The sequence below is a fragment of the Equus caballus genome, chromosome 23 (genome assembly GCF_041296265.1).
Source record: "Equus caballus isolate H_3958 breed thoroughbred chromosome 23, TB-T2T, whole genome shotgun sequence".
NCBI lineage: Eukaryota > Metazoa > Chordata > Mammalia > Perissodactyla > Equidae > Equus > Equus caballus.
In genome coordinates, this window is record NC_091706.1 from 61,768,915 (window position 1) to 61,795,886 (window position 26,972).

The 26,972-nt window shown below is 37.8% G+C and overlaps 1 long non-coding RNA gene across 1 annotated transcript in view; it reads right to left on the reverse strand.

Annotated features, from left to right (window-relative positions):
* LOC138920428 (uncharacterized) overlaps positions 1–26,972 on the reverse strand; it is a 229,207-nt gene that overhangs the window by 89,506 nt on the left and 112,729 nt on the right. The window contains exon 2 of the long non-coding RNA XR_011431587.1: positions 3,194–3,266. This is a non-coding gene — a long non-coding RNA (uncharacterized lncRNA). The remainder of the gene's footprint in view (positions 1–3,193; positions 3,267–26,972) is intronic.

Here is a 26,972-nt window from a genome sequence, read left to right on the forward strand (position 1 = left end):
AGAACTGTGTGTAAAGACCTAAATGTAAGGTCTAAAAATATTAAACTCTTCCAAAAAAAGATAGATGTACACATTTGTGATATTGGATTAGGCAATTGTTTTTTAGTTATAACACCAAAAACCCAAGCAGCCAAAGAAAATATAGGTATTTTTTACAATTTTTTAAAAATGTATTTGGAGGACATTGTCAAGAAAGTGAAAAGACAACCCACAAAATGGGAGAAAATATTTGTAAATTGTATATCTTATAAGGCACTTATATCCAGGATATATAAAGAATATGTAATTCAACAATAGAAAGACAAATAACTCAGTTTTTAAAAGAACAAAAGATTGAAATAGACATTTAATCCCCAAAAAAGATACATAAATGGGCAATAAGTACATTAAAGATACTCAACATCATTAGTAATTAGGGAAATGCCAATCAAAACCACAATAAGAGATTCCTTCACACCCCCATGAAAAAAGACAGGAAATAACAAGTGGAGGTGAAGATGTGGAGAAATCGTTCTTACATGCTGTGGTATTTTAAGAGTGCAGTCACTTTGGAAAATAGTGTGGCCAATCCTTAAAAATTTAAACATAGAGTTTCTATATAATCCAGCGATTCTACTCTTTGGTATTTACCCAAGAGTATTCACAGTAAATTTCCACACAAAAAATTGTACACCAATATTCGCAGTAGCATTATACATTATAGCCAAAAATGGAAACAACTCAAATGTCCACCAACCGATGAATGGATAAAAGAATATGGTGTGTTCTTACAATGAAACCTTATTCAGCAAAAAAAAGGAATAAGGTTCTGTACATGCTACAACATGGATGAAGTTGAAAACATGATGTTAAGTGAACAAAGCCAGTCACAATAGGCCACATATTGTATGATTTCATTTATAGAAAATAATCAGAATATGCACATCCATAGAAACAGAAAGATTATGGGGGGAAGAAGGTGGGAAGTGAGTGCTAATGGATGACAGTGTTCTTTTATGGGGGAACGACATGATTCTAAATTTAGATAATGGTGGTGTTTGCACATATCTATGAATATACCAAAACCCACTGAGTTGTATACTTTAACAGGTCAGATTTTATGATATATGAATTATATTTCAACAAAGCTGTTATAAAGAAAGTTTGCACATACCCACACATACTCACTTCCTAAGAACACATGCACATTCATGGCAGTCCATAATAATGCAAATATGCACAAACACCAGGATGTTTATGACAGAAAAAAAAAAAGCCCTAGAGAAAAAGGAGCCTATTAAAGAACTGGAAAATTATGGAATAAATTGTGGCACATCCATTCTATGAAAATTAAGCACCCATTAAACAACATCATGTTAAAATACCAGACAGGGTAATTGTCATCAGGGTAAAGTGGGTAAAGCTGGATATAGAGAAACGTATGTAGTACAACCCCATTTCTATAAATGAATAATGACAATGACCAAATGTGTGTATATGTACAAGTATTTGCATATGACTACATGGCATCGATGACAGGTTGTGAAATACTAGTCTCCTGGGAAATGAAAGAAAGAAAGAGACAGGTTAGATATGCCAAGAAAAAGGAGATCCTAAAAATTTTTCCTTCATATAATCCCACATGTGACATGATTCCATGCATACACGTACTATTATGTATATGCTCATATTCACATAGATATATGTTAGAGGACAAGTAGAAAAATATCAATGCACAGTGTTTCAAGATATTGAGATTTCAGGATATTTTGATTTTTGTGTTGTTTGATTCCTTTTAATGATGATTTATTACATGTAGTCAGAATTCGAAAGGATTCAACTATTTTTCTCAGTGAAATTAAACAAAAATTATGCATTTGAGTGTATTTGCAGTGCCTTGATTTGTATAGATTAGCCTATTTTCTCTGTGCCTTTGACTAGGGAAAAAGATTTAACAAGAGTAGTAAGAATAGAAAGACAGTGTGGTATTTTCAATACTCCATGTTACACAGGCCACAGTGTCCCTCCTTCATCTTGTCACACTGGGCGTACAATTTAACCTCTTGCAATCTGTTTCCTCACTGATAACCTATCAGATGGTCCAGATGCCATGACTTTGAATATTCCGAGTGTGCAGTATTACGCCGGATGCTTTGCAAATAACTTCCTTTCCCGTGAGTAACTTCATATTAAAAGTCAAAATCTCTAGCATGTTAATTTAATATTTTCTTTGTCTTTGGAATCCAATAAGTTATGATCTTGACTTGAAGTTTTTAGTGTGGTTAAATTACTCTATTCACATACAAACTAAGGAACTCTATCAAATATTTGTTGCATGAAATTCGATTACAGAAATAAGTGTATTGCAGGTTTGTTTTTAGTTGTGTTAAACAGAATAATCCTTTAACATTGGAGTTAAAAGCACCTCTGTTAACGAACGGTTCTGTATTTGCTCTTCACAGGCTGAGTTAGGTTTCTGGAGAATCAATTTGGTTATGTTTCTAAGGAAATCAATGGCTTATAGGTTGAACTGGAGAGAAAGAGGTCAACACAGGCTGAAGCAGTCAATATATGACATCAGTTGTGTAAGGACCCGGAGGTTGTGCTCATGCAAGAACAGGATTCTAAAAGAGGCAGGATTTCTTATTGTAAACATGTTAAAATTCTACTCTCTATAAAGCTATGATTATGATTTTTAAAGATCACCCTCAACTTTTAATCAACTCTATGACAGTCAGCCTGATGATATATTTTTAAAGTACCCAGAGCTGTTACCTCGGCCTTTAAGATTCAGTTAAACAATACTTCACCCACTCCTCTGGGCCCCCTCTCTGTGCTCCTTGCACTCTGTGTATACCTCTCTAATCATATTTGGTATTTTTGTATTGCAAATATTTAAAAAATTGAGCCAACCTGTATTTATCCCTCACTGGAAGATCTTGAAGGACAGAGACTTATTTTTGTTTTCATTTTTGAGATGCTTTTACTTATTTTAGTGCCTGTGTCATATTAAAAAAGTAATAAATATTAACCAAGTTTATGAATTAACTAATTTCATACAAAGGAATGAATGAATCTATATACAAAATAAAGAAAGAAGCAATCAACAAATCAATGAATACTTATCAAACTGTAATTAGGACACAGTTTCAAACACACTGTTTGGGAAAGAGAGAAGAATGGCTGACGAGTGGACAAAAGGTAAGTCTCTTACCATCTCTGGGCTCACTTCTAAGGAGACTTTGGGAGCAGAGTTAGGGCACCATGCTGAGATCATTGTCTTCACTCTGAAAATAGGAAGGATACTTGAAAATTTAGCTGATGACACTTTATCAGTGAGCCACAGTGGCCTGAAGACAAATATCCCTCCCCACAACACACACACACACACACACACACACAGAGTCATCATCTTCATTTTCAACCGTGTAGGGCAGCATGGAAGAGTAGGTGTTCTGTCCTCCATACCATGAGGCACAGGGCTGAGAAGGAAAAAGAATAATTCCACTAAATAAGAGTAGAATAAATAAAATAGAATAAAATAAGAAGCATTCTTAGTTATATAATATTGCTTGGACAAACACCTGCGTAGACACCATTTATTGCTTGTATTTAACATAATTGAAACTATATTGACAACATCGATTCATGCAGAGAAAATTGGGAAAAATGAATAGAAGACGAGGATATATTGCCTGAACTCTGAAGGCTTTTATGTTATGGTAACACTTTTTTTCTTTTTGCATTTTAATTACAGTTCTGAGGTTTTCAAATGCCAGAGTAGAGAAGGAGGTAACGTGAGGTATTTTTCTGACATCACGGATTGTAATTAAGAGTCAAATAATGCTATAATGATAGCTAAGGCATACTCAACACGGAAAATCAGTGGTTGCTCATTCGTTTTGAGGTTGTTGGGCTAAAGTTGACTTGGTGGAAGAGGAGAAAAATCCCAGGTCACTCACTAGCACACAGGTGACTGCGATGATGCCACTGTGAGTGAGCCTACCTGCATTACATGGCAGTTCTTGTTTTCCATGAATATTAATCTTTGTTGACAATCCTTTAACACTGGAGTCAAAAGTACCACCACAGACAAACTCCGCGAACTTCTTTATCAATGTCAGCTTGCTTCTGACAATCTGACCAAGTGCTTTATTTCTCCTTTACCCTTGACTGTTTGAATGGACTCAGAGATGCAATCTTATCCTGTCATAAATATGAGCAGAAGCAGTGGTGTTGTGATTATCAGGGTCAGTTAAAAAGGAAAAAGCATTTTACAAGGATAAAAGTGTATTTGGATAACTCTCTTATGGTTGCAAAGGTACATGTCATTTGTTTTGTTAGGGTACCTGTTAGATCTCTGAGATGTCAATCAAATTGCTAAAAATACATTTTCCTGCTATGGTCTTTTCCAGTGATTCTCATTTTTCCCCTCATGATAAAATATCTAAAATTACCATTTGTCTTATAATTAATATCCAAATACCCTCAAAAAAAGGTATTAATAATTTGATCAGTTGTCTTTCAATCTTTGCTGTTTAGGTTAAAGTAAGTAATACTAATTTAAAAAGTAGGAGAAGATGAAATTTCTATTCCATGTATCTAAGATAATGATTGCAAAATGTTTCTCTCCTTGTAACACTCTCTGATAATGTAAAATATTAATTTGCAAGATAATTTTCCTGTAGCTGAAAACTTATTTACCAAAAATACTTCTTTACTTACAAATACTATATACATAGACACACATCCATCTATCTACTAATTCTACTAAAATAAGATGCTCATCAATCACAGGCATCATATGCAAATAAAACACTGATAAAATAGAAAACAATTGCTTAAATACCAAATTTTATTGGCTACTACTAAGCCTCTTTAAACATCTTAAAAGTCCTGCTTCAATAAGATAAACAAACAGAGGGACATGACCAAAAAGCCAGTAAACGAGATTTTAGTTCAACGTATAGTCAAGAGAATTAAAGTTTTTTAAAAAATGTCAGGTTTGCAGGGCATTCTGTGGTACAATCCTCTTTCGTAGTGTGGACGATTCATAAGGGGCTTTCGAGGAAAATCACATTTCACAGGTTTTGTGTGAGAAGTTGAGTCATTTGGAGCGTGAGCTCCACTATATAGCCAGTCTGAGCCACCAGGTGAGACCACTGAAACGGCCTCCTGTTTCTCTTCCCCTGCAGCCACACACCTCATCACAGCCCAAATTATTCTCCACATATTACATCCAAAGTAGTTTCTCCAAAACCATGTTTTATCTATATTATTCTCATGCTTAATGTCCTTCGATGAATTGGCAGACTCTAGGATAAAATTCCAAACTGGTTGAAGTTGCTTTTGAGACAGACTGTCACCTGACAAGTCTCAGCTACCTCAAATCTCATTTCTCCTGAAATGCGCTCTCTCTCACCTCCCAAGACTTCCTATACGTTTCTTATTCCGGTCCTCCTGAGCCAGTTCTCCCTGCTGCCAGGTCCCCGACCCTGCACCTTGTCCTCCTAAGACAAAGGTGAATCCTGACGGCATACGCTCCAACAACACCCTGCATGTCTGCTTTATCACACCCACGGCTACAGGAAGAGCTTGTTTATTGTTAGTTTTTCTTACTAAAACAAACATTCATGGGACTAGGAAAGAAAAACGTCTCTGTGTTATACACTAATACAACATCATTGGCTAGCATAGTGCTGGCACATAGGAGATGGATGATAAATATGATTAGTCAATGAGTGAAAGAAAGAGAGCTTGCACTGAGATTGTCCTACCAATAAAATCCTGCAAACAAGTAGCCTGAAGTCATCAAAGAACCCAAGGAAAGTAGAAAAGGTCCAGCATTCAAATCTCTCCAAAAGTTTAATATGATTGAATCCAAAATTGGCATTAATACCAGAGAGTAGCTGAAACAAGACAGTGGAACAGTGTATTAAAATAAAATCAAATAAAATAACATAAATGAAATTAGTTGCCTGGTATATTTAATATATATTAAAGACTAGTAGGGAAGATCAGTTAGTGGTATGCTACTTTTGCAGAAGATATAACTGAGGAAGATTTGCCCTGTGCCCGCTTGTGTGCCAATCTTCCTCTATTTCCTGTGTGGGTTGCAGGCACAGCTTGGCTGAGAAGTGGTGTATGTCTGAACCCGGGAACCAAACTGGCAAACCTGGTCTGCCCAAGCAGAACTCAACCACTACGCAAAGGAGCTGGCCCCCTTAGCTGACTTTTTTTTTTTTTTTTTTTTTTTTTTAAAGATTTTATTTTTCTCCCCAAAGCCCCCCGGTACATAGTTGTATATTTCGTTGTGGGTCCTTCTAGTTGTGGCATGTGGGACGCTGCCTCAGCGTGGTCTGATGAGCAGTGCCATGTCCGCGCCCAGGATTCGAACCAACGAAACACTGGGCCGCCTGCAGCAGAGCGCGCGAACTTAACCACTCGGCCACGGGGCCAGCCCCCCCCTTAGCTGACTTTTTAAAGGAGATAGTTTAACTCATTTCAAACTCTCTGCATAACCTTGACTCTTAGCTGAGTTCGTGAAAATGAATGTTTTGAGTTTTCCTTGCCTTAATACAAGTAGTGCATGTATTTCTTTATATACTATAGATTTGGAAAACCTTGTAGATCACAGAAAATATTGATTTAGAGAATCTCAAATTTGATTAGTTACTGAAAGAGAAAGCCTTGTGTGTGTTTGCGTGTGTGTGTGAGATTTTTCTAAAACACTATATTTTAATCTGGCATACTGGGTATCTGCCTGAGTTTAATTCTTCTTTATTGGCATAGGATGCTGCTGTCACTGTAAGACACATTTTATCATCTCTTTTTGTTTGAAGCTTCATATTTTTCTCTGGTGTGAATCCTATTTATTGCTACCCCATAAAAAGCATGAAAATGAAACTTTGTCAAAACCTCCTCAACTTGTCAAAAATGTGAAATTGCTCAGGTTATATTTTCCCCAGAAGTCAGTCATTTAAAAAAAATTGATCATCTATTCTCATTTCAGACTACAAAATTCCAATTCACTTCTGAGAATAGACGAGTATAATTTTAACATGTATTGTTTTCCATTAACTTATAATTCATTAAGAATGTGTTAGAATGCACTCAAAATGTACGTAAATTTAAAAAATACTCCATATTACTCAAAAAGCCTGTTTAGAATATTATAAAAGAGCCAAAAATCATTTTGATTACATTCTGGATTTTACTCCATTAAAAACTGAAGGCTAGGGAATATGTACTTAATGAATAAAATTGAAATATTTCATTCAACTCTCCCTTCTGCTAGCTGAATTTTCATATACATGTTTCACAAGAACTTCCAATAATAGAACTAGATTCGCGGGCACTAGCAGCAGTACACAGGCCATTCCTAGGATAGACGCACGATCAGAGAGGTTTATGTCTTAGCCCTGCCAGTTGCCAGCTGTGCGTTTTTAGGAAAGTTGTTTAATCTCTCTGAGTTCCAATTTAGTTATCTGTAAAATGCAGATGGTAATAACTCTTTGCAAAGCTCAAGGATTAAATAAGTTCGAATGTTTAAGTGCTCTGTGTAGTATTTGGAACTCAGTAAGTCATCAATAAATGATATTATTAGTACGATTAATATTATTATTAACACTATTATGTGTAGAGTGGTAATTAAAATTTATACCTATTAAGCCCGATGTTTCCTTTCAGACCTGCAGGGATACTAGTATTGTCGCCTCCTGGAGGCTCATTTTATTCCTTAGCCTCCTCGCCTTGTTACAGTCCCAGCATCTGTAGCTTAACCACAGACTACCAGGGAGCCTCGACAGCTACAGGCAAACCTCTGATCCGAAAACTCCTTGCTCCTGGGTTCCCCTGTTCCTGGCTCCCCCCAGCCATAAATACTCCATGTTTGGACCTGTCCACCACCTGGCGGTTGCTCACATAGTTGTCAGATATCTCCATTTGCCAGACTGGCTTTTCTTCAAGTTCTTGGAGCCGAGTCTGTCTCACTCTTACCTCCCAACCACCCCAACAACCTATCCGAGACGGCTCTCCTGCATCTTAGCGCCACCTTGTTGGATGCAGCACATGAGAGCTATTTGTATCAAGGGAAGGAAATCCTTCACAGTAGTTTTCACAAATGTTGCCAAGGGTCAGGGTTGATCAGAAAATCCAGAATGAATTATTTCCCTGTCTTCAAAAAGTTAGCCCATCCTTGACTTTTAATTTAATCATCACAAAATCTATGGAAGGTAAATAGTAACTATTTCCAATGTATAAAAGAAAAACTGCTAAGATTTCCTAAAATTTTTTTATCTATGTTCTTCAGCGATATTGGTCAGTCATTTTATTATCTCGATCTGGTTTTGTTATTACAATTAAGCAAGCCTCAAGAAAGGATTTTGGGAAGTGATTCCTCCCGCTCTATTTCCTGAAAACTTTTTTAAAGAATTGTTATTATATCTTCCTTAAATGTTGGAGAGAATTCACCAATAAAACTGAGAGAATATGTTGACCATAAATTAAATTTCTTTAATAAATGTAGAACTACTCAGATTTTCTATTTTATTTTGTGTCATTTAGGTAAGTTGTCTTTGACAAGGAATTTTTTTGTTTCATCTGATAAATTTATTGTAGTCATAATTCCCTTTTATTCTTAATATATGTAATTTTTGTTTTCTTGTTTTCTACAACAGTCTTGGTATATTTCTGAAATATTCTTTTTTTCATTGTGGTAAAATAAACATAACAAAATACGTATAACATAAAAATCATCTTAACTATTTTTAAGGATACAGTTCAGCAATGTTAAGTACATTCACATGTGCGTCGGATCTCCAGAATCTGTTCTTCTTGCAGAACTGAAACTCTGTGGCTATTAAACAACTCCCCATCCCTCCCACCCCAGCTCCTGGCAGCCACATGCTAAGTTCTGTCTCTAGGAATTTAACTACTCGTATAAGGAGAATCATACAGTATTTGTCTCTTTGTGACGGGCTTATTTCACTTAGCATGATGTCCTCAAGGTTCATCCATGTTGGAGCATGTATCAGAATTTTATTCTTTTTGAAGGTTGCATAATATTCCATTGTATATAGACCACATTTTGATTAACCATTCATCTGTGATGGACACTTAGGTTGATTCCACCTTTTGGCTATTGTAAATAATGTTACTATGAACGTGAGTGAACAACCATCTCTTCAAGACCCTGCTATCAATTCTTTTGGGTATCCCTAGCAGTGGAATTGCTGGATCATGTGGGAATTTTACTTTTAATTTTTTGAGGACCTGCCATATGTTTCCATATGGCTATACCAATTTACATTCCCCCAAGAGTGTACAAGGGTTCCAACTTCTCTATATCTTCACCAACACTTGTTATGTTCTGTGGGTTTAATTTTTTTATATAGTAGCCATCCTAATAGGTATGAAGTGGGCTACATTTATTTTTTATTTTTTCTTTCCTGTACCAGGCACCATTCTAAGTGATACGTATATTCCTTAACTTATTTAATATGCACAACAATACTATAAGCTAAGTATCATTATTAGCGCTATTTATAGAGTATTTGTGAGTGTGGTTAAGATACTTGGAAACATCTTTGTCCTTCAAGACTGAACTTTGAGTGTTGGTAAGCATACCAGAGCCCCCTTTAACCAAGGTCTAAGGGCCTCACTTCTGAGGTAACCCCCTTCTGAGTATTCTTCCAGATGTCTTGTGTATTAAGAGTTTTCTCCACTCTGGTTGTTGGGTGAGTGACTTATTCTTAGACCTGTACAAGCTCCAGAAGTTGCTCTGCCTTCTCTTTTACAGCTGTTCTTTCTCTGGTCTAACATGCTAGTCCTCACCCGAGAATGTGAGGAGACCCTCCGCATCCCGAGAGCCCTGACGCTGCAGAGCCCTCCTCTCTGATCCTCTGTCTTGCACATTCGAGCCAGCCGGGTCTCCCTACATTTGCAGATCTGCCTTTTCAACTCAGCAGGACCCCTGGCCTCCCTTAATCCAGGGAAAACGTGGGGCACTCATTTGTTTCCCCCTTCTCAAAGATCACATCCAGTACGTTTACTATCTGAAAATTGTTATTTCATGTATTTTGCTCTGTTTTTTAATTACTTAGAGAAGGAAGATAGACATTCTTCCTCTCAGTCCACCATAGACAGAAGTGAAATCTCCATCCAAGATTGCTAGGATTTTTATCAGTTTTCAAAGTCAATTATGTCAATTTTCAGACACTTGGTTTTTAGCACAATACCTATGATATGTCAAGATTCAACTATTAGTGGGACCGGCCTGGTGGCGTAGTGGTTAAGTTCATGTGCTCTGCTTCACTGGCCTGGGGTTTTCAAGTTCACATCCTGGGCATGACCTAGCTGCTCGTCAAGCCATGCTGTGGTGTCATCCACATAAAATAGAGGCAGATTGGCACAGATGTTAGCTCAGCGACAATCTTCCTCAAGAAAAAAGAGGAAGATTGGCAACAGATGCGAGCTCAGGGCCAATCTTCCTCACACACAAAAAAAGATTCAACTTTAGTTTTTTAAAAACAAACAAAATCACAGCTTTTATAGTGAAACTCATATCTAATACTGGGGAATCGAGGTGAGGGGAGTGAGAAAGTTATAGACAAATTTTAAGTCTAGTACACTTATCTGTATAACAAAGAAAGATCTGAAAAGTGAGGAAAATCACAGTTTCTATCTCATGGTTTGCTGTGAAGATGGCATGCAATAATGTCTGTGAATGGCTTGGTACACTGTCTAACATGGCTGTTCCCAAAGTGTGGTCCTCAGAGCTCCGTGGGTCTCCAAGACCCTCTCGTCTAGTCCACTAAGGCAAAAGTCTTTTCATAATAACACTTGGATATCATTTCCCTTGTTCACTCTGTTGACATTTGCAGTGATGGCACACAATCTACGCTGTGACAAAATGAGAAATAGACATAATAAGAACTTTTGCCTTCTAAAATATGATGGTTGTCTTTAAAAAAAATAGTTGTATAATAGTTTGAGTTGAGAGGTGAATCAAGTCCTTTTTTTTGTGGAATACTGGTTTTACTTAAAAGAATGACAAACAGACAAAAATAGTTATTAAAACTCAGGTATTTGACATTTTCTTTAAAATGAACAGAAGGAGCTTATCACTTTAAGGAAAACAATTGACAAGTATTTGTAACCAAAGATATAATTCAAGATTTCAAACCAAAATTAGGATTTTGGAAAACTTGTATCTGCCACAATGAACTCAACATGTCAACACTTAGAGAATTTTCTGCTGAGATCAATAGTGATATTAATGTGTGACCTTTTGATATCGTCTAATGAAATGTGTCAGTATTGGGTGGACGGTATAATTCAGCAGACCAATAATTTCCAAATGACCAAAATCATACACAGGCAGAAGACTTCTGGAAAGGGCAAGGGAGAACAGGGGATTTTAACGCAACAGAGTAGGGAAAGTTCACTGACACAGTTTCAGATTCTGCACTGCGACTCACCTTTAAGAAACCACCTGTTCCCAGGTTTCCGTTTAGTATCGAAGAAGAATATTCTGAGTTATGTAAAAGATTTTAAAATATCCTTGTCTTTTCCAGTCACATGTCTGAGTGAGGCCGCATTTGCTTCCTGTCCTGAAATAAACGTGCTGCAGCATATTGAATACAGAAGCTGTTATCAGTATTCAGCTGTCTTGATTCAAGACAGACAGTGAAGACATGTGCAAATATACAAAAAAACAATGCCACTTCCAACTAACCTTTTTCTTCTAAACAGATAGTTATTTTTCATATAATTTGCTATTTAGGGCAACTTTTAGTAGTTCAATACGAACATTTCAAAATAAATAAATTCATAAATATAATAAAATGCACAATACTTTAACATTACTTAAATTTATTTTTGAGTTTTAGCTCATCTTGCACTGTCATCCTTCTAATCAAAATAATTGACTCTAACTACAGGCAAGAAGCCATCCTATAACTGGGAAACACAACTTCGGAGAATCTTTAAAACGCTCTGTTATGCCCTTCTCTCTTTTCTCACCACAGACTCTGACACTCATATTTTGATCTTTTAAGCTCTCTGACCTGGGAGATTCAGCTGTGACAGCTACATTGTTGAAAATCCAAAGTGTGATATCACCAATATTGCTCTGTCCATGTCATACTTCTAAAATAGTTCTTAAGCGAAATAATAAATAATAAAACAACCAAAAGAGAGAAAGAAACCAAGACAATGAATGCAAGTATCTTCTTAAATAAATTCATTGACTGCTGAGGGGGGAAAAAACCCAGCAAAACAACAGCCAGAAAATTAGCCAAAAACTGAAATAAAACAATCACAGGCTACCACTCCATTTTGCCATATGTTAAGTAGGCTTTTAAAATCTAGCAATTCCTAAAATAAGACACTGAAAGTCTTAAATAGTGCTCAAAGTGAGAAATGAACATTTTGTGGTGTTATACTTTTTTTGGTGAAGTGTGGGATTGAAAATGAATATCCTCAGCCACTGAACCGATAGCGCTTTCTTTACAACATGCTGTATTTACCCCAGCAGGTTACAGCCATAATCTTTAGCTTCTGACATCCAGAAAGAAAAATTTTCAGTGCCAGGAAGAAATGGTGATGAAAGAATCCATGTGGTTATATTTTAAAGTTTGTGCAAGTATTTCTCTAACAAGAATTCAAAAGCAAATCTCTGGAAATCTAAAATAGAAAAATATAATGAAAACGGATTTTGGGAAAGCTAAATTATGTTTTTGACCTAATGCCTGCAATGTTTTATTTTATAACCTTGGGAAAATTTTACTAATCCTTTGGAGCCTTAAATCTTCTGTCTGGTCAAATAAGATTTTCATCTCCTTTTTTCCTTGAAGACTATAGATGTTTTTGGGTTTTTTAGGGGTTTTTTTTTCTGTGAAGATATAATACAGTTAAAAACTATTAGTCGATTGTCATTTGTGTGTGTGTGAACTTCTAAATGAGAAGAAATAAGATTAAAATAATGAAAGAAAGGAAGTACCTTGCACTTTTATTAGCCATTTTTCTGGTTTTTAAGTTCCATCTATAGGACAGATTTTTATTATAAAATTTTACCTCATAACATACATATTTATAACATATACCATTATTTGGGGTATTTAGTTCACTTTTAAATAGAATAAACAATCCTTTTGCTTACTGATGCATTACTCAAAGTGCTTCATTTTTGAACTGTTAGTGATTCCCTTAAACAAGTGTGTATTTTTGGCAGATGTTTAGCATAGATAAACTTCAGATTTATATTGCCACCACAGAAATAGAGAACATCTGGCATTTTGGAAAACAAAGCTTTCTTGATTTATTTAAGTATAATAAATGTATTTACGTGACTGTGATTCTGAATTTTATAGTAAAATACTCTAAGACTAATGAATCTGAGAATAGCTTAAATATCCATTCACTCTCCAGCTTCACTGGAATGACTCTCTGATCTATTTTTTTCTTCCTTTTAGCTATTCCTCTAATTCATTGCCTAATTGCCTAAGATATAAAGAGGCATTTTGCCTAAATGAAGCAACATCAGTAAAACAAATGAGGCTAGACTTTGAATATGATATCCATTTTAGTGCTTAATCAATTTTCCACAGAAGATTCTCTCTGAAGGGCCCCATTCCCTCGCCCATTTCTTTCCAACAACACTCACGTACGTATTCTAGAAGCCTCTTACTTGATTTGCATTTTAGTGAAAATAAGCTTATGCATGGGAAAGTTTACAAAGTTTAAAGTCACGTGGCAGATAATTTTTTTAAAAGCATTAAAATGTTACCTGAGTTTCCCACCCTAAATTCCTCTTTCAACAATATTCGTAAAATAGTTTGGTATGACTAAATAAAAGTAACATCACCTGCTTTTGCACTGAACAGAACAAACATATCTGCAAGCTTCCAGGAGGATAATCAGGAGCTACTGCCAGATTTCATTGGAGCTTCTAGAGCAAGGGCGTCACAGAAGACAAAACAAGCAGGTGTGACTACAGTCTCCTCAGGTCTGCTTCCTATTGATTACCACTCATTAGCTAGGTTTTTTTTTTTTTTAATATACTCCTATGGCTTTTTTTCTTTTTAAAGATTGGCACCTGAGCTAACATCTGTTGCCAATCATTTTTTTTTCTTCTTCTTCTCCCCAAAGGCCCCCAGTACATAGTTGTATGTCCTAGCTGTGAGTGCCTCTGTTCTTCTATGTGGGATGCCGCCTCAGCATGGCTTGATGAGCAGTGCCATGTCCACACCCAGGATCCGAACCAGTGAAACCCAGGACAGCAACCTGGAGTGTGGGAAATTAACCACTCAGCCATGGGCCAGTCCCCTCATTAGCTTTTTAACAGGAACTTTATCCCTCTGATTCTGTTCCTGAGTCGTGTTACTGCATCTAATAGGGTCCCAGTAGAAAATGCAAGGTAACTAAAGCGAGGTTTTGAAGATAATTTAATGAAGAGACCAGTTACGAAGATGGGGAGAGGAACCAGTAAGACATTTTGAAACGTGCTGGGACAAGCAAAAGCAGAAGCTGTTGAATACAGCCACAGGGGTCTCCAGCCTCAGAGTCCTCGAGGAAGACGAGCCTGTGAGAGTGACAATGCAACACAGTCTCGCCAATAGTATTTTTGGGGCCCATGTAAGACACAGTGCGGATTATATGCAACTTGTTGGCTGCATTGGAGAAAATATGGAGACCTTAAAATACCCATCCAGTCAGAAAAAGAGAAGTTCTCCTGCCCATCTACTGATGATGCCCATGCTAGAAGCCACATGTAGTGCCAGGTCATGCAGGGGAAATGAGTCCAAAACACTGACGGTTCAGTCTTCAGCAAAGACCCATCAGGCTTTCTTCCTTCACACTACGTAGTTCCCAAAATTTGCTCATCAAGTTTGCAAAGGTTCCTTCCAACTGCAGTAGGGAGCAAGAGAATTCTTTTTCTACTGATTTTGTTGCCATTAGGGCAGAATGTAAGATGCTTTTAAATTCTTGCCTTTATGTATTGTAGTCCTGATCTCTCCCTTTCTCTCTCCCTTTCTCCCTCTCTCTCTCTCTCTCTCAGTCTGCTGCAATAAACATAAGTTGTATTGCGGCAAAAAAGTTCTGGGTCTAACAGAGTAGGGAAGGAAACGATAGGAGCCTGATGAGAGTTGGAGTCATAGAAGTCCGTGAAAGGAGATATTTTAGAGAGAGAATCAGAGAGCCAAGGCCCAGAGCAGGTAGAAGAAGAAATAACCAGTCCTTTCTCCTCCTCACTCTGATCTCCCATTGGCCAAACTCAGCAGGAAGAGAGGGATAAAAGAAGCCCTGATGATGCACCTGTAGGGTCAGCCCTGGAGGCACAGAGCAGGGCGGAGAATTTACCAGGGGAGGAGAGGCAGACAGAGAATAACCAAACCAACTAAGTTACCAAAACTGTTGTCATTTTGTAAATCTGATCACATTATAAAGTCAAAAGGGTAATTCTGTACTTAAAGAAATTCAGGAGTGAATCCTCATTTTAGGCAAACTTTCAATTATTTTATTTTTAAAATATTTTATATCAATATGCAAAATTGTTAAACTTCCAAACGTCATGTAAAGGAAAAGAAATTTCTTTTAAAATAAGGCTTCTATTTTCCCTTTTAGAAAAAGACCTTTTGAAAAATACTGGCTTCAATTTCTTCACCTGAAAATAATATTATCAAGTGACCACTAAATGCTGTTACAGAGCTATAGTTCTAATTTTAAAACATTGAATAATTCCTGTGTTACCAAATCTCCTGATTCAGGGTCGAGCATATTTTCTTAAGTTTTATGTGATATATAAAACCATATTGAATGCTATGTAACTAAGCAGTTAAGTTAAAGCCTTGTTTGTTTCTTGCTTTTTTCTCTCTTGTTCTTTTTAACTCTTAGTATATTTGCATAAAGGATAAAATATTAAGCATTATAAAATTATAAGTACATACATATGTAAAACTATATACATACCTATATATCTATATCTAGAGATATGGCCAGATAACCCCCACCAGATACAAGTATAGAACATAAGCTAAAGTTTGATTCAGGCTTTCTCAGTCCTGTTTATAAGAGACTTATGATAATGAATTGCTCATTTTGGGCTCAAGAAACAGTCCTTTGGTCCAACTTATCCTTGTTCCTGACTCTTTGAGATCGTCCTCCTAACATGCCTGCTTAGACACAGCGTTCCAGGTCTGGCTTTTATCCCACAGCACAAACTGGCACAGGCGGAGGGAAAGACCAAGGCACCACCGTTTAGCCACCATCACAGTAAAAATTGATTCAGGCAAAGAGCATCAACAAATGTTAAAAAGCAAAAGTGCCACAAGGAATAGGTACTTATCTGGCCTCAAAGTATTAATTGTACAATATATTTATTAATTACAAAAGAAAATAGTAACTTTACAGTTCAGAAACCCCAACTGATGAGAGCTAATGTCATCAGTAACTCTTCCTCATATGATGGACTGAGAAGAACACAACGACACGTCTGTGGTATTCCCGTCAAAATTGAATGCATGAACTGAATCACGAGGGAACATCGGGCGAACCTGAACCGACGGTTATCCTACACAATATCAGGCCAGTACTTCTCAAATATGCCAATGCTATTAAAGACAGAAAAATGAGGAACTGTTCCAGAATACAGGAGAACACAGAGACAGGATTCCTGATTGCCAGCACAGTTTGGAATTTTCTTTCAATTGTAGAGGATAAACTTGGGACAATGAAAAAACTCTGAATGTGTCTCGATGTTAATTCCCCAACTGTAATTATTATACTGTGGTTGTGTAAGGGAGTGCTCTTGCTTTTAGGAAATACGCACTGAAACGCACCCCATAAAGAGACATGAACCGTTCCACACAATGTGATATGAATTATATAACAGCTGACAGAGAGAAAGAGGGAGAGATGTATATGTGTGTGTACATAGGTATATATGTAAAGAGAGAGAGAAGGAGAGAGAGAAAATCGCATTTGGAGAGTCTTGGTAAAGGAGTATAGGAATTCTTTGTATCATTCTTGAAAATTTTCTGAAATTATGTCAAAATAAAAAGTTAAACGGCAGGGGAAACGTGGAGAACTATGGCAGAACAGAAAAAAACTAGTCCTAGTCCTAAAGCAAACCAAAGACTGTGTAATGAAGTTGCTTGATCAGGAGTCGGCAACGTCCATTCTTCCTAGCACACGGCACAAGGCAGAAGCTATTCTCTCTGTTCTAACAAAATCAAGGAAAGGAAAAGACCTCCGGGTAGAACGACTGGGTGATGCTGCAAGAAAGCAAGATCTAGGTAGGGGCATCGCCATTCACTCATAGTACCTCATGCCCCCTGGCACACAGGCTGTGAAACCACTGCCCCAGAAGGAGCCAGGCTTGCTGTGACAATGGGTGCTCTCTGTTAACAGTGAGGAAGCTGGATGCCCATCAAAAATCCCCCTCAGTACCTCGCTCTTTACACTACAGCCTGTCAGTGGGAGCCCCGAGAATAGTTGATATAGCGTTTCCAGCAGCAGGACAGAATGAGGACTCTGAGTCAGGCTTAGGGTGTGATAAAGAAAATGCAGTTCCAATTTCTTCGCAGCCTCACCAATACTTGTTGCCTTTGTTTCTCGATAATAGCCATCCTAACAGGTGTGAGACAGTTTCTTTTATTTCTTTTTTTTTTTTTTTTGAGGAAGATTAGCCCTGAGCTAACATCTGCTGCCAATCCTCCTCTTTTTGTTGAAGAAGACTGGCCCTGAGCTCACATCCATGCCCACCTTCCTCCACTTTATATGTGGGATGCCTACCACAGCATGGCTTACCAAGCGGTGCCATGTCCGTACCAGGGATCAGAACCATTGAACCCTGGACCACGGAAGTGGAACGTGAGCACTTAACTGCTGCACCACCGGGCCGGCCCCAAGATGGTTTTGATTTGTATTTTTCTGGTGATTAGTGACTTTGAACATCTTTTCATATACTTGTTGGCCATTTGTATATTTTCTTTGGAAAATTGTGTAAGTCTTCAGCTCATGTTTTAATCAGGTTATTAAATATTTTTGCTATTGAGTTGTAGGAGTTCCTTATATATTTTAGATATTCACCCATTATCAAATATTTTCTCCAATTCTGTAGGTTGCCTTGTCACTCTGTTTATTGTTTCCTTTTCCTTTATGTTGGTTAGGACATGGAGAAATTGGAACCCCGGTACACTATTGGTAGGAATGCAACATATATTGCAGAAATACCATATATCCACTTGTAGATATTTATCAAAAAAAAGAAATCATGATCTCAGAGAGACATTTGCCCTCCATGTTCATTGCATCATTCTTTAAAATAGCCAAGATGTGGAAACAACCTAAATGTTCATCAGTGAATAAATGGACGTAAAACATGTGGTATATAAATATAATGGAATATTAGTCAGTCTTAAAAAAGGATATCCTACAATATGCAACAACATGGATGAAACTTGACAACATTAGGCTAAGTGAAATAAGCCAGTCACAAAAGGACAAATACTGCCCAATTCCACTGATATGAGGTATTTAAAATTGTCAAAGTTATAGAAGCAGAGAATACGATGGTCATTTCTAGGGACTGGGGGAGAGAGAAACGTGGAGTTGTTAATCAATGGATATAAAGTTTCAGATGAATAAGCTCTAGAGTTTGATGGACAACATTGTGCCTATAGTGACAATACTGTACTGTACACTTATAAATCTGTTAAGAGGGGTAGGCCCAGTGGTGTAGTACTTAAGTTCGGCCATTCCACTTCGGCAGCCCAGGATTCATAGGTTCAGATCCCAGGTGTGGACCTAGCACCACTCACCAAGCCATGCTGTGGCCACATCCCACATAAATAAAGGAAGATTGGCAACAGATGTTAGCTCGGGGCCAATCTTCCTCACACACACACAAAAATCTATTAAGAGAGTAGGTCTCACATTGTGTTCTTCTTACCACAAAAAAGTAAAATTGAAAATTAAAAGATCCGTTGAGCTGCCCCCTCTAAAAAGGAAAATAGAGAAATGTGTTAACTTTTGGACTAAGTTTCTGTGATGGATCAAGAGTGGTCTCAAATTCTTTATGACTCTCCCATGAAGTAGAAAGGTATCGGGGAGAGGGGTATTTATTTTATTTTTATGTTTTTCTCAATGTTTCTGTAAGGGGCCTGTCACTTCTTTGACCAATAGAATACGGCAGGAGTAGCACTGGACCAGCTTTCCACCCAGCCTTCAATAGGTCTAGCAGCTTCCGCTTCCTTCCTTTGAACGCTCATTTTGGAAGCCCTGAGCTCCTGTTAAGAAATCTAATCACCTGCTGGAGAGACCAGGTGCCCAAAGCCATCTGGAAAGGGAAAGAACCTGAGACTACATGGGACAGACGCTGAGCACCCCAGCATCCCAACTGAAACTAGCCTTCCAGTCCTCCCCTCCAAGGCACCAGACATGTGAGGGAGCCATGTTGAATATTCCAGCCCTGCTGAGCCCCCAGATGGCTGAGTCCCAGTTGATAACATACGGAAGAGAAGATCCACCCAGGTGAGCCCAGTCAACCCTCAGAATCACAGAAGGCCAAAAAATGGTTATTGCCTTAAGCAGCTAAGTTTTAGGGTAGTTTGTTACGCAGCAAACAAACCCATAAACTTATATTCACTCACATCGATAATTATTTCATTCACTCAATAAGTATTTTATACAGCATTTATTAAGGAGCCCAGTGGTAGACTCCTTGCTGATGATTTCTGTCTAGTTGGAAAAAAATATGAAACACATAAGAACATATCTACACATCTCTGATATGTGCACCCAGAGCGGGGTGTGTGGTGCGACAAGAGGAGTTTGGACCCCAGCATGAAAGTCAAGGCAGTGAAGATTAAACTGAGACCACAAGAGGGGTGGGGAGTAACTCGACATGGTAGAAGTAACCACCTGGGAGAAATCATTACAGTGGTTCAGAGCACGGCTCAGTGAAGACCAGGAGGTTACTGTGCCTGGGGCTCAGGGTACTGGGGGATGTGCGGCCAGGTGAGACCACAGAGACGGGGCCAAAACTAACTTAATAAACATGCGAACAGGGACTGTCTCATTTGCCTTGCATCTTTAATACCCAGCACATTTCCTGATTCATAGATGTTCAATAAATGCTAAATCCTTCCAGGAAGGAAGGAGAGGAGCACGGGAGTGAGGGAGGGAAGCCGGGAGTAAGTTGTTCTTTGCTCTTGCACCGTGCTTACGCAGGAGTACGTTCTTATTCAGTGCTCGCCAAATTTTGCTGCATATTAAAATAACCCGATTTTCTTTTTAAATCCCCAAATCCAAGCTGGACCCCACACCTGATGAATTAGGATCTCTTGAGTGGGACTCAGACATTGTAGGTGATTCCAACGTGCAGCCAAATTTGAGAAGGTATTCCCATCAGTCTATGCTCCTCTATGATAAATGGAGAATGGTGCTCCCTGACTAATTTTCTACATAGGACTTGCAGTTTTAAAGGTCAGCAAATTAATCTAGGTCCTAATGCAACCAGACATTGGTAAGAAATGGGGAACAAAAGACCAGTCCTATCATTGGCTATTACTGAAAATATAAAATCTAATTTGAAAAATATGCCTCCATGCCTGCATGCTAATGCATTTGTAAGTAGACTATGTAGTGGTTATTTACTGAAGCATTTGCTCAGTGGAATATATTGAATAAATATGCAAGCATAAGGGAGCAAATCTGGTTAAATGACAACAATGTCATGGACTGTTCAATGAACAAATATTTTTGATCATAGGTCTCAGCATCAGCCAGCACAAAAATGTAATTAGTGTTCCAGTTGATGGTTGTATCATTGCCAATAGATTAGAAATGCTAATTCAATTACTAAATCGGTAATAACTGAAAAATAGCTACAAATGGACACATTGTTTTCAATAGTTTATAGAAGACAGTGTTGATGTATATGCTGAGTAATCTTGTTCAAGTTTCTCACTCACTGTTGCCTATTCTGGAGTGTTCTGTGAAAAGTGATACTGCATAACTTCATCAACTTCATGGGGAACTATTCTGTGGAGAATTTGAATATTAGAATTTCCTAGCACTTGCAGCATTTTTGTCTCTCTCTTTCTCCATTCTGAAATTATACACACACACACGCACACACATATATATATATGGTTTGATGCTTTGAAGAAATAAAAATGTCTGCCATTTAAAAACAAAAAACTACATAACTCTATAAATACTATGCCTGTGATATTAGTCACCTCTTAGATGGAAGCCCTGTGTTCTAATAGAGAGCCATTTTCATAGACAGTATTAGTCTATTTCTTGGAGCTCTAGTGCCCATGGCAAGACAGGTCCTTTACCTAGGCTGGTAGGTTATGCTTTCATTTTTCCTTTAATCCAGGAAGCCATTTTGCCTTCATGGATGTAGTATATGAAATTAACCATTTAACAGTCTCCAGCTGAGTTTCATACCCGTGTAAATTTAACCCTGAAGTGGGTCCAACTCTTACCTACTGATTAGATGTAGGTCTACATTCTTCCCCTCTGTGTGTCATGAACTGGAAAACAGACACTGCCACAGCTAGGACTTTTGTCAAGCTCCTTTCCAGTTTGATCTCCCTGGTGTCTTGGTGCCGTCCCTCTCTCTCACGTACACTTTCCGGCATGCCACATGAGCATCATGTTGACCTCCTATTAGGGGCTATGTCTGTGCCATGGAGTTGGCTAGGTGTTGACATGCATTGTTAATTAATCTTCATGACAAATCTGTGAGACGGACACTATTATTCTGATTCAAAAATAAGGAAATAGACTCACAGGGACTCTTAGGGACTTGCACAAATTCCCTGAGCCAGAAAAGAACAGATGATGAATCAGAACTTCCAACCATAAGTCCAGTGTTATTTAACTGCATTCCAACTGGAGGGCATCTGATTTACTTAATTAAGAAATTGTCCCCAATATTCACTTTAATGGGTTAAAAACTTGGTTTTGAAAGACTCCATCACCTGAAATGATGCTGCTGAATCCCAGTTCTCATTTCTAGATATTTACTGTCTTTCTGTTACAAAAAGGAAGTGCATCACCTTAAATAAAAAATGGACCACCTGCTTCCCTTGCTATATCATTGCTGCATTATGGCTATTTTTTTTTTCTGTAAATTTTCTTTATCAGGTTTTTTGTGTGACATTGTAATCTCCCTAAAACAATGGACTCAGAAGTCAGGAAGACCAAATTCAAGTTTCACTATCTCCTGCCTGGGTGACTTTAGTCAAGCTCCTTAACCTCTTGGGGTCTCAATGTTCTCATTTGTAAAATAGTGTTAAAAATAGAGCCCAGAGTCCAGTTTATTGAGTGGTAGAGAGAGCTAGATAAGATAATGCACATAAACAAATTAGTACCGTGCTCAACAATACTGTTGTTGGTGATGATAATAATACTTAGAGGAAGTGACCCTTCATTGAATGAGCTTTGGGTGAATTTGTTTTAAGCAAACTGACATAACACTTGACTTCACCAGCTTTAACCCAAGGATTGTCTCACTACAATTTCTTTCTTTCTCTCTCTCTCCTCTCTCTCTCTCTCTCCTAGTTTCTCTAGAGCAAGAACCACACCTTTCTCCTCTTTCTGTCTACCACAACTATGACTGTACATAAAAGCAGTTAATTAAGTAATACATTACGGAAGAATAACTAAATCTCTGAATCCATGATCCCTATGCTCCCAGGCCCCCACTTCAGCCAACAGCATCCTTTCCTGACATATCGTGAGCAGCTCCCAAACAAGGTGCCCTTTCTCTAATTTCTCCCCACCACAGATCCACATACTGTCCCATAGCCTAATAGAACTTTCCAAACATATGTTCTGTTTGTATTAATACCATTAAAAACTCTTTGTTCCACTCCATCAGCTACCATACAAATTATGCCCTCCCTATAAAAGCTTTTTATCACCCTGGATTTTTAGCAGTATGATGGGCTTTTTGGTTATTTGTTTGCTTCTGCATTTGAACTTGTTATCTTCTCCTCTCCTTGGAAGATTATCCTGATGCCAACTCATCTCCCCTTTGATTCCACTTTCCCAACTTACATAAATCTCTTATTTTACAATATAACGTTAATTAACTTTTCTATCTCTCCTTCCAGTTTAGATGTCCCTCCTACGTGCATCTGTTACACCCTCTACATGTCCTTTCATTTCACTCATCGCACTTGTATTATAAGTTCCACATCTCTCTTCTCCACCAGTCTGTAAGCTCCACAGGGACAAATCCAAAAAGTTTGTCCTATTTGTCTCAATTTCCCCAAAGTCCAGCAAAATGCCTAGCACTTAATAGAAATCCAGGACATACGTTTATAAAGGAATAAATTAACAAGTAAATAAATGCTCACCAAGGATATTAAAGACAATTTATATTTCACATTCTTACAGACCTCTCAGAAAAGTTCTAATCCTTCCCGAAGAGTCACTTCCTGGAAGAGATCCCAAGGGAAAGGCAGGGAAGCGAGCCGGTACTGCAGGCTTTCACTACAGTCTGAAGACTTCCTTTGCATGGAACTCAGAATCACTCAGTTGTGGCTGATTGTCCTCGCATGCCTACCACAGCACATGGTTGGGTGGAGACATCTGGGGCCAACCTCTCATGGGAAAGTTGTCCTCAGACATGAGCAATTAATATTCTACGATCTGTGATTGTCTTGATACATATTTGTGACACATTTGATTACTGATTACTGATTCATTTAGCTTCATGGTAAGCAAATTTATATTAGACAAAAGAAACCTGATTTCCTTCTTGTTAAATGTGAGTATGTTCTTGGGGACTTCACATCTCAAGTGTGGCTCAACGCCACAAATAGAAGTAATAAAACGAAAGGAGAAATGAGAGGCACCAAAGGTAAATTTTTCATAATGATAATAACAATAATGGTAGTACAGGTATTAATGGTATTTGTAGAAGGAGTGTACATTTTTAAGTATATACTATAGGTCATTTACTTTGCTAAAATCCTTTTGTATATTATGTTATTTAATTTTCTCAAAGTCCTTATGAAAGGTGTTCTATTATTTTCCCCACTGTACAGATAAGTAAACAGGTCAGAGGGAGTAAGATACCACCAGCCAAACAGATCATTAAATATGGATAATAGAGATGCAAACTGAGATCTCTCTGCTCAGATATAAGGCCCAGACTTCAATGCTAGTTGGGGATAACAGCTCTGGGTCCAGATCCTAGTTATCCAAGACATGTAGCTCCATTTTTGGCAAGGAATTAGTTCATTTGCTCCACCTCCTTTGGAAGCCTGAAGACAAGTTAACTGAACGCAATCTCATACAGACTGTTTTTTAAAAAATAGGTTCAGTCAGGATCTATGATATGCACTCCAAATTGGACAGACAACAATACCATTTTACACAACAAGAACGCTGAGTATGTTTACAAATAACTGTCTAATATCAACCAAGGTAATAGCATCTTGTCTTCACAAACCCACAGAGAACAGTTATATCTATCTCAACATAAGTGCTTTATGTTAGCACAATAGGCAGTAGTTCACTTCTTTAGAGTATCCCTAGATACATCGTATTTTAAGTGACTGTCAATATTCCCAGCGTCTTGTAGCTTTAATGCTGCACTTAGGTTCTAAGTCATTGAATAAAACGAGATCAATCATTATAACGAGATTTTTCTGTTTTCTTTCAATAAAAACAAAGCTAAACAAAACACTATCTTAACTACAACACAAGAAGTGTCTGATGTTTTTAAGAACACAGAACTGGTTTTTGGTTAATAATCATTTCTGAAACCTTGAAGGCTAATACGTTTTTCCAAGATTTTACGGAATGGCTTTAGCCATTTTTATTGGTGAGCCTTACAGCATGTAAGAACAATTTCCAGTGTTTGCAAAGAAAAGACAGTCACCATCATACTGCATTGTAAGAACTGGGTAGTAATGGGTCTCTGTCTCTCTCACCTCCTCTGAAGGACGTGAGGACCACAGATGGGTCAGAACCAAGATCTTCCCCAGGGTAAAATGTGGACTGAGCTGTCATATCCAGTTCAGGACCAACATGGAGGAGTTTTAGGAAGCTAGATTATTTTCATGGATCCTCAAAACACCTTAAGTCTTAAATCAAAAGTTGCACCAAGGTGATTTTTGTGTTATTTGCTGTTTTTCTTTTTTTCACATTTTTAAAATACTCAACCTATATCAGGCAATTTGGCAAGTGCTTTAAATGGTTCATTTAATTTTAGTTCTCCCCTAAGTACATGAGATCCAATAATTTGCCTAAGGAGAGCGGTGGGTAGAGGATTTAAGCTCTGTTCCTATGACTGTGGGTCCCCAGGTCTTACCTACTTTACTCTTCCGTGTCCCAGATCAAGATGTATGAGGTCCAAGAAGGAAATACAACATCTTAAGCATCATAAGTGCAAATTACAAAGCAACAGTCATATGAAAAAAAAGGGCGTAAAACTGACCTGAAACCAGATTGTCCCCAATTGTTTGTTAATTTGTTGTAACAATGAACACCTGTTACCTGGCATCCATTGGCGGGGATTCCCACAGGAGACAGGGCCATCTTGGTGTGCTGAGGGATACCTTTTCCCAACAGAACTAGTTGGAGTACCAGAAGAGTTTAATGATCTTTCCTTTGGATACAAGGATGTGTCTGACGGAGGCAAAGCCAGATCCAAACTAGCTGGGTCCAAATCACGGAAGCAGATATCTTGCTTATTTTCAGAATAATGATAGTCTCAATGTGGTTCAGATATTTAGAGCAGAGAGGCAAGAAGTGAGATGGAACACTGAACAAGAATGTGCAACAAGATACGGACATAGCAATGATGCTCTTAAGACAAGCATGTTCCAAGAAACTTGCCCATACAGAAGTGAATGTTGAAAACCATGGAGTATATTTTGTGGAAAAAGAGCTGGACCTTAGGTAACAAGTGACGAGAGATGGTAGACCCTCAGTGATTCTAAGTTCCACATGGACTCAGTGCTACTTGCTCAAGCCACAGTGCTGAGTGTGATGCTTCTGTCAAGAATTAAAAAAAAAAGTGAAACCACAACCTCAGTACAAAAGATCTCACAAGGGCTTCTAAATGGAAAGTATTAGGTTCCTAAACAGAAAGAAAATAAAGGTGTATATACATAAATGAAAGTAAACTGCATAGATAAGTGTATCGAAGAGAACAAAACTAAACCCAAACTTATATTTAAATCATCTCTTTTAAATGGTCTAGGAAAGAAACATTTATCTTCAGTAGGGAATGAGAGAAAGGTTGTTTGACTGCATGGCTTGTTCAGTTCAGTTCTGCTTTCTAGAAACCTTCACAATACAAGAAAGGTTAATAAGCTCCCCTGGTGGTAGCCAGGGCACACACACTAGGGAGGAGGAAGAATGAATTCTTCTCATTTCCATGCAATCTGCTTATCTTTTCACTCTAATGCAACATGCCAAGTGCTCCTATTATAGTAATTAACCATAATAGATATGGTGAGATGACCCGGACACCAGGCAGAGCAATGGATGTGTCTATTTCTCAAATAATTGAAAATCAGACCCTGAAACATTTTCTTTAGAAATGGACCATTAGATTGTCTACACAGCGTGGTGACTAGTGGAATAATTAAGGAACAATGCCACCTGTATTTATATATTTCTGGGCAGGTACAGCTGACAGTATAAACTCATTTTATGGGATTGCTAAAACAGCTGGAGGAAAGAGATAAAGACATTTTATCATTTTAATTTGCTATCACCTAAACATAACGGCAGTGTAGCAAAATTGCCTGGGATTATTGAAAATAATCTGTCATCAGAACTGATGGTATTTACCAGAGCAACCTCACTAGCAAACTTCAGTCTGTTCTTGGGTTTGAAAAATAAAAATCTACTTCATGCCATGCGAAAATGCCCTTGGTTCTACCTGTACTGATAAATTATAATAACATGAACAGCAACAAGAGAGATTTGGGATAAAGAATATTATTCTG